Below are 8581 nucleotides of genomic sequence, written 5' to 3' on the forward strand. Positions count from 1 at the left end.
TAACAAGGTTGGTTTTTTTTTTCTTTCTCTTTCTCTTGAATATACTAATTTATATTTTTGAATTTGGGATATTTACTTTGTAGATGATGATGCTACAAAAGACATGAATTATATTCTGGAATTTATAAAAATTAGCACTTAGAAGTAGGGATAAAATGTCATCAGTGGTAATAAAAAAAAACCCACAACAGAAAAGAAAGTCTTTGCTTTTCATACTGTTTACCTCCTCCAACTCATCCCCTCCTGTGGTGGCTGGCAGGCCATTTGGTTTGGAACCTCTTGGTTTCCTGCTTTTCCCTGTTCTCTGGAAAGCATCCAACTTTGCCCCTTCATGGAAAGTCTCTATAGTATTATTCCAAGAGGTATGAAATCATCACTCTGCTACCTGATACCATAAGGTCAGGGCTATTGAAGGGTTAATTAGAGCATATTTATAAAGCACTTCAGAAATTAAAAAGTGTTCTACAAATGCCAATGTTATTAAGATTTTGGCAGAATATATCAAAAAGTGGAAATTTTTATGCTGGCTTAGATTTTACTTCATCTTTAAAAATGAAGATGTCAAGCACTCAAATCTCAATTGGAGTTAACAAATGTTTATTGAACACATATGATTTTCAAAGTTTGTAGGACAAAGATGAGTAAAACTTGTTCTTTCTCCTTAAGGAGTTTATTTGTTTAACAGCTGGATAAACAGATATACAGCTTATTATAATTTAGGGTAAGTTCCTCAGAGAGGCAAAACTGGGTACTGTGGAATATCAGAGTTAGAGGCTATTTCCAACTGGAATTAGAGATTGGGTCATGGAGGAGAGGATATTTGATCCGAGCTTTGGGGGACAGTAAAATTTTAATAGAGCAGGATACTTGGAAAAAGTGCATTTTAAGCAGAGGAAACTGTGAGTTGAAAAGCAGGAAAGACATTTCAGGGAAAACACAAGTAGCTTGATTTTGTGCACCAAAAGCAAAGGTTAAGCTGAGAAGGCAGGAGGGGGTTAGATAAGAGAAGGCTGTTGTCATCAGGCTAAGGAGGCAGCAGAGAACTGCTGAAGGCTTTTGAGAAGGTGAGCTCGTAGCAGGCTGATACACAGGGCTTGACTGGACATAAAAAGTAGGTACTTAATAATTATTCATGGAGTAATCAATGAATTACATATTCTTAGGTACATTTTAATGCTAACAATAGTTTTTTTGTTTCTTTTTTTAAAGATAATTCCTATTTTTCTTCAAGGCTTTTGGCAAAGTTTCTATTCAAACTCAAATTTTGTGTTAAGTATCTCTATCTCTTTCTTGGAGAAATAGCTCTTTTTATCTTATGGTATCCTCCAATTTTGATCCCTTCTAGTTTTGATCTCCTGCTAGCTTCTCTTGGCTCTATCTCCTCCCAATCCCCTTGAAGACTGGGCCACTTTCCCAGTCACTGAAGTGCTGGCATCTCCACTTTGGTCACTTTTCATGCTGATTCTCGGTTCTATTATTTCCCTTCAGAAAATGGAGAGCTAGATGAATCTGTGAGAATCTGTGATTCTCTTCAAATCTTCAATGCTGAGCATGAATCAGTGTAAAGTGAGAAGTACTTGAGGAACAAAAGCAAAGCCCTGAGGGAACACAGAGTAGCAGAGAGATCTTTGAAAGCATGTTTTCCCAAACTAGTTATTAAGCAAGATGATATCACTCTGCCTCAGCTTCTTCATGTGTCAAAGGAGTATAGTAGTATCTGTGGCATGGGATTGTTAACCAAGATTAAATAAGTTAATATTTGACAAAATGTTAGCAAAGTGATTGGTGCACGGTTACCACTCAGTAAAGATTAACTCAAAAAATAAAGACTAGGCTGGGCGCCATGGCTCACGCCTGTAATCCCAGGCCTTTGGGATTCCAAGCAGGCAGATCACTTGAGGCCAGGAGTTTGAGACCAGCCTGGCCAACACGGTGAAACTCCATCTCTACTAAAAATAGAAAAAAAAATTAGCCGGCTATGGTGGCACATGCCTGTAATCCCAGCTACGTAGGAGGCTGAGGCAGGAGAATCATTTGAACTCGGGAGGTGGAGGTTGCAGTCAATGATCGGGCCACTGTACCCCAGCCTAGGTGACAGAGTGAGACTTTGTCTCAAAAAGAAAAAAAAAAAAAGAAGAAAGACTAACATCTCTTAGATACTCTAAAATAATTTAAACATAAAAAATGTTTACTATTTATGCTGTCCCATTCTAGTTCCCTTTGTTTCCTTTTTCCTCCTCTTTGTTTCAGATCCTTCAAGTATTTGTAACCTTGAGAAAATATACTTTAACCTGTTGTGCAGAGCCCCTCTGTTCTCCCAGATATCAGCTGGTGGACAAAAAAGGGACAAAGGGCAGCAGAAGAGATAAACACCTAAATTAAATAATTGCATCCTACAGAAATCTTTCTTGCTCATCTCCAAATATCATTGATTACCTCTTTTAGATGAAGCATTGAACATCTCTGCATATATTTTATCTGATAAGGCTCATGTATTTTACTCAGATCAGTGGACCTCAACCTAGGGTAATTTAGCACCCCAGGGAATATTTGGCAATGTCTGGAGACACGTTTGTCACAGCTGGGAAGTTCCAGTGGTATCTCATGTGCAGAGGACAGAGAAGCTGCTAAACATCCTGCAACTCACAGGATGGCCCTCTCCAACAAGGAATTATCCAACAGCAAGTGTCAATAGTGCTGAGGTAGACAAACTCTGGCTTAGATTGACTCAGTGTATTCCATTAGTTCCAGGTGATAGGGATGTTTTGAGGAGATAGCCCTAGAAGACAAAGAGATGGAAGGGCCAGCTGATGACTGGGCACACCTGAGTAGGGAATTGTGGGCCAGGAGAGGTAGAAGGAAGATCCTGTGATCTAAGGAGAAGTGCTGGCTATCAGAGTCTGAAATAAACTTTCTTTAATTGTCAATTTGGTCAAAGTAATGGCAATGGGATTCAGGAAATCACATGGCAACAGCGCAGGGCTCAGGAAAGAGACTATTTTTGTGTTTATTCTTGTGGGGAGCCTCACCATAGAGATGAATGATTACTTGGAAAAGCTGAGACAGTGCAGGCTCCCCTCTTAGAGGCCTGCTGACCCCCTGGCGCAAACATGAAAATAAAGGAAAATCTTGAGTTCCTTCAAGACAAATTCCAGGCACCTAGCCCTGAGAAGTAAATAAGCAACTTAACAAGCAAGAAGCTAAGCACTGTAGCTTAAAACCATAGCCAAGGTCACAAGATGTCTGGTTTCCTGCAGAAACTATGTATAACATCTTAACATATGTCCCTGAGTTGTTTTTCAGAAACCTGGACCCCCATCAAATGGATTCACTGGCATGTAGACCTCAGATAAGGGGGAACTGAAGACCACTGTTTTTTCTTCTAATTTCTTCCTGAGAGACCTGAAGGAAATCACACCCACTGGCCAGAGCTAAGAATCTTTTCTGCTGATCCCAAATTTTTAGGCACAGCTTTGCCTTTTTAACCAATCACAAATCAGGAAATCTTTGAATCTATCTGTGACCTGTGGGCCTTTACTTTGAGATGTCTCACTTTTAAGTCAAACCAATGTATAACCTCCGTGTACTGATTTATGACATTGCCTGTAACCTTTGCTTGCCTGCTTCTAAAAGCTTTTACTGTGAGCCATTGGGGTGTTTGGAGCTAAGCATTAGCTGCCTGATTCTCCTTGCAGGGAGGCCTGCAATCCCAATGTCAGCATTTGGTTTTGCTATGCAAGGGAGGCAGACCCGAGTTTGATTCACTAACACAGTTGTAAGGTACACAGACGTACTTTGGTCAAAAAATAGGCGGAGACGGATATCCAGGCCTATATGACTCAACAAGTTTGAGACACAGACATACACCTCTACTTGTTACATAGCCTGTTTGTAGAAGTTCATACTTGACTCTGAACCACTTTTGTCTGTAAAAGGAATAATAACTGCCCTACTGACACTGTTCACGGGGCTCAACATGACTCTTGTACAGACACTAATGCCGAGAGGGGAAAAAAAGCCAAAACTGATGGACAGAGGTGAGCCACAACACAAATCACATTGGTGCCGGGAAAGAGGAAGAGTTGAACTATTGACACTGAAGATGAGAGAGCTGGCTGTGCAGCTACAGGTGTGGGGGCCGCAGGCACCGTAGAGTCGGAGCAAACAGCCGAGATACAGGTGGACAGTGTGAAAGAACTAATGGGAGTAAACTACTAATGAGAAAACTACATTTCACCTGCCTATGCTCCCCCCCCGCCGGCGCCCACCACCGAGTGTTCTTTCTACCAATCCACTCACTCCCCTCGGACTTCAACATGGGCTGGATCCGGACTCTGACATTTAGATCTAACAAAGCTAATTGGTTTCCAGTCCTGATTAACTCAGCATGTTTGGGTACATTTTAATAGAGTTAGAACAACGGAAAGAAAAGATGACCTAAAGCCAGAATCAATTAGAATACTTAGGGTAAGATAAGATGTAAGTAGGTAGATGGTTTTGAGAATTATAAGATAAAATCAAAATTTGGTTATAGACAATTGGACGATGAAAAACAGAAATTCCTCCAGCTGAATTAGATTAAATGTTGTGGCAGCCTTAAAATATGTCCAAAATTCTTTGACAGTTTTTTCAAGGGTAGAGACTAATTTTCTTTCCTGAGATTGTGTTGGACTTAGTGACTCATTTATAATGAGCAAGATAAAACAGAACCAATTGTCTGTGATTCCTGAGGTTAGGTCATAAAAGACAGAGGGCTCTGCCTTGTTCTGTTTTTTGGATGAGTTGCCCTGGAGGAAATCACCTGCCAGATGACTTAGTAGCCTTAGGAAGAGGTATGTGTGGCAAGGACCATGGTTGTGGGAATGAGCCAGCTTAGGAGCAGATCCTCGGCCCCAGTCAAGACTTCAGAAGACCTTGAGCCACGGCCACCTGGTAATACACGACTAACACATAAATATACAGGGGTGAGGTGCTTATTAAGAACTACTGCAAACAGCATGGATGAGGTTTGAGTGTCCATTTTAAGGATGGGAGGTCTTATTATCTGTGTTAGAAATAAGTTTTTGATCACAATTGTGTGGTTAAGATATGGATCCTTGAAGGAGACTTCCAGTGTTTCATTCCTTACTTTCTCACTAGTTTTGCTACCCTGGACAATTTGCTCAAGCTCTCAGCCTTCACTTTTCTCATTTTTTAAAACAAAGATACTTAGTAATTATAAAATGCTTATGAAAGTGTCTGGAACATAGGAAGCATGAAGTAAACAGTAGGTGTTATTGCTATTTCTGTATTTATATCACCTTACACTCAGGGATCTAAATTTACAAAACAGTGCCTACATTATCAGAAAGCATGAAGCCTGGTTTGTAATGGGCTTAATGAATGAATTCTCAAATCAAACATTAAGGGTTATCTTCCTCTGGGCCCTCGGCACCCACAACTCAGAGACTGGTCTTGAGGTTAAAGCACTTGGGGCCAATTGTCTCGAGACTACAGTGGTGTTTGCTGTCAGTTTGCTAAAACAACAACCTCAAATGTATTGGTGTGAGAGGTAAATTAATAAAATATTCATATTTTTTGACAGCTTAGCTCTCTCAATATTATTTTCCCCTGAACTCAATGAAATTTTATAGAATTTTAATACCAGATAAATTCTCAAAGAAGGAGATCTGGTCTCAAGTTGTCTACAGTAAACTTTTACCTACTGGTTAATCTTGATGACAATTTTTATGTGAATTTTAAGCATCTAGTACATTGCTAGAACTTCAAATGTAGAAACATGAAATAAAACTTAAATTCACAAAACTTTTCTCAGAACTCCTTTCTGCTCAAATGCGGAACATCAGTTAGGCTCCTTGACATTTTCTGTTTCTGTCACTTGCATGCATGAACTTTCAGAAGAAACATGGGCATAGTTTATTAGACAGTTCCACACTTGGGTTAATTGTGTGTGTTACAAGGTATGAATAAGGCAGAACAGTTTGCCACTTTGGAATATTTTTTCCAAGACTTTTTTTGGCCTAACGTTGAAACAGAAAAATAAATGAGAAATTTTAGAACATTTCCTTGGAGAAATAAATTGTGAGAAAATATATCAAGAGTGTGTCTTTCCTATTAAGATTAAGGAATGGCAAATTTTTATTATGTTTATTAGAAAATAATAAGAATAAAATCAAGGTTTTTTTTTTTTTTTCTTTTTCTTTCTTTTTTTTTTCCCATTTATTTATTTTATTGCATTTTAGGTTTTGGGGTACATGTGAAGAACATGCAAAATTGTTGCATAGTAACACACGTGGCAGTGTGATTTGCTGCCTTCCTCCCCATCACCTACATCTGGCATTTCTCCCCTTGCTATCTCTCCCCAGCTTCCCACCCCCCACCGTCCCTCCCCTATTTCCCCCCAACTGACCCCAGTGTGTAGTGCTCCCCTCCCTGTGTCCACATGTTCTCATTGTTCAACACCTGCCTATGAGTGAGAACATGCGGTGTTTGATCTTCTGCTCTTCTGTCAGTTTGCTGAGAATGATGGTTTCCAGGTTCATCCATGTCCCTACAAAGGACACAAACTCATCGTTTTTGATGGCTGCATAATATTCCATGGTGTATATGTGCCACATTTTCCCTATCCAGTCTATCATCGATGGGCATTTGGGTTGGTTCCAGGTCTTTGCTATTGTAAACAGTGCTGCAATGAACATTCGTGTGCACGTGTCCTTATAGTAGAACGATTTGTAATCCTTTGGATATATACCCAGTAATGGGATTGCTGGGTCAAATGGAATTTCTATGTCCTTGAGGAATCTCCACACTGTCTTCCACAATGGTTGAACTAATTTACACTCCCACCAACAATGTAAAAGTGTTCCTATTTCTGCACATCCTCTCCAGCATCTGTTGTCTCCAGATTTTTTAATGATCGTCATTCTAACTGGCTCGAGATGGTATCTCAATGTAGTTTTGATTTGCATTTCTCTGATGACCAGTGATGATGAGCATTTTTTCATATGTTTGTTGGCCTCAAGTATGTCTTCTTTTGTAAAGTGTCTGTTCATATCCTTTGCCCACTTTTGAATGGGCTTGTTAGTTTTTTTCTTGTAAATCTGTTTTAGTTCTTTGTAAATTTTGGATATCAGCCCTTTGTCAGATGGGTAAACTGCAAAAATTTTTTCCCAATCTGTTGGTTGCCAATTCACTCTAATGATTGTTTCTTTTGCTGTGCAGAAGCTGTGGAGTTTGATTAGGTCCCATTTGTCTATTTTGGCTTTTGTTGTCAATGCTTTTGGTGTTTTAGTCATGAAGTCCTTGCCTACACCTATGTCCTGAATGGTTTTGCCTAGATTTTCTTCTAGGGTTTTTATGGTGTTAGGTCTTATGTTTAAGTGTTTAATCCATCTGGAGTTAATTTTAGTGTAAGGTGTCAGGAAGGGGTCCAGTTTCTGCTTTCTGCACATGGCTAGCCAGCTTTCCCAACACCATTTATTGAACAGGGAATCCTTTCCCCATTGCTTGTTTTTGACTGGTTTGTCAAAGATCAGATGGTTGTAGATATGTTGTGTTGCCTCCGAGACCTCTGTTCTGTTCCATTGGTCTATATCTCTGTTTTGGTACCAGTACCATGCTGTTTTGATTACTGTAGCCTTGTAGTTTAGTTTGAAGTCTGGTAGTGTGATGCCTCCCGCTTTGTTCTTTTTGCTTAGAATTGACTTGGCTATGCGGGCTCTCTTTTGGTTCCATATGAAGTTTAAGGTGGTTTTTTCCAGTTCTGCAAAGAAGGTCATTGGTAGCTTGATGGGGATAGCATTGAATCTGTAAATTACTTTGGGCAGTATGGCCATTTTCACGATATTGATTCTTCCTAACCATGAACATGGAATGTTTCTCCATCTGTTTGTGTCCTCTCTTATTTCGTTGAGCAGTGGCTTGTAGTTCTCCTTGAAGAGGTCCTTTACATTCCTTGTTAGTTGTATTCCTAGGTATTTTATTCTCTTTGTGGCAATTGTGAATGGAAGTTTGTTCTTGATTTGGCTCTCTTTAAGTCTGTTATTGGTGTATATGAATGCATGTGATTTTTGCACATTGATTTTGTATCCTGAGACTTGGCTGAACTTGCCTATCAGTTTCAGGGGGTTTGGGGCTGAGACGATGGGGTCTTCTAGATATACAATCATGTCATCTGCAAATAGAGACAATTTGACTTCCTCCTTTCCTATTTGAATGCCCTTTATTTCTTTTTCTTGCCTGATTGCTCTGGCTAGAACTTCTAATACTATATTGAATAGCAGTGGTGAGAGTGGGCATCCTTGCCTGGTGCCACATTTCAAGGGGATTGCTTCCAGTTTTTGCCCATTCAGTATGATATTGGCTGTTGGTTTGTCATAAATAGCTTTTATTATTTTGAGATACGTTCCATAGATACCTAGCTTATTGAGTGTTTTTAGCATAAAGGGCTGTTGAATTTTGTCAAAGGCCTTCTTTGCATCAATTGAGATAATCATGTGGTTTTTGTCTTTGGTTCTGTTTATGTGGTGAATTACGTTTATAGACTTGCATATGTTGAACCTGCCTTGCATCCCCGGGATGA

General features: G+C 39.6%; 1 long non-coding RNA gene across 1 annotated transcript in view; it reads left to right on the forward strand.

Annotated features, from left to right (window-relative positions):
* The first annotated feature begins 2106 nt into the window (after window positions 1-2106).
* LOC116549775 overlaps window positions 2107-8581 on the forward strand; it is an 81362-nt gene continuing 74887 nt past the window's right edge. Inside the window, exon 1 of the long non-coding RNA XR_004268056.1 lies at window positions 2107-4932. This is a non-coding gene — a long non-coding RNA (uncharacterized LOC116549775). The remainder of the gene's footprint in view (window positions 4933-8581) is intronic.

This window comes from Sapajus apella, unplaced genomic scaffold (genome assembly GCF_009761245.1).
Source record: "Sapajus apella isolate SASKATOON/1434 unplaced genomic scaffold, GSC_monkey_1.0 scaffold6, whole genome shotgun sequence".
NCBI classification, from domain to species: domain Eukaryota; kingdom Metazoa; phylum Chordata; class Mammalia; order Primates; family Cebidae; genus Sapajus; species Sapajus apella.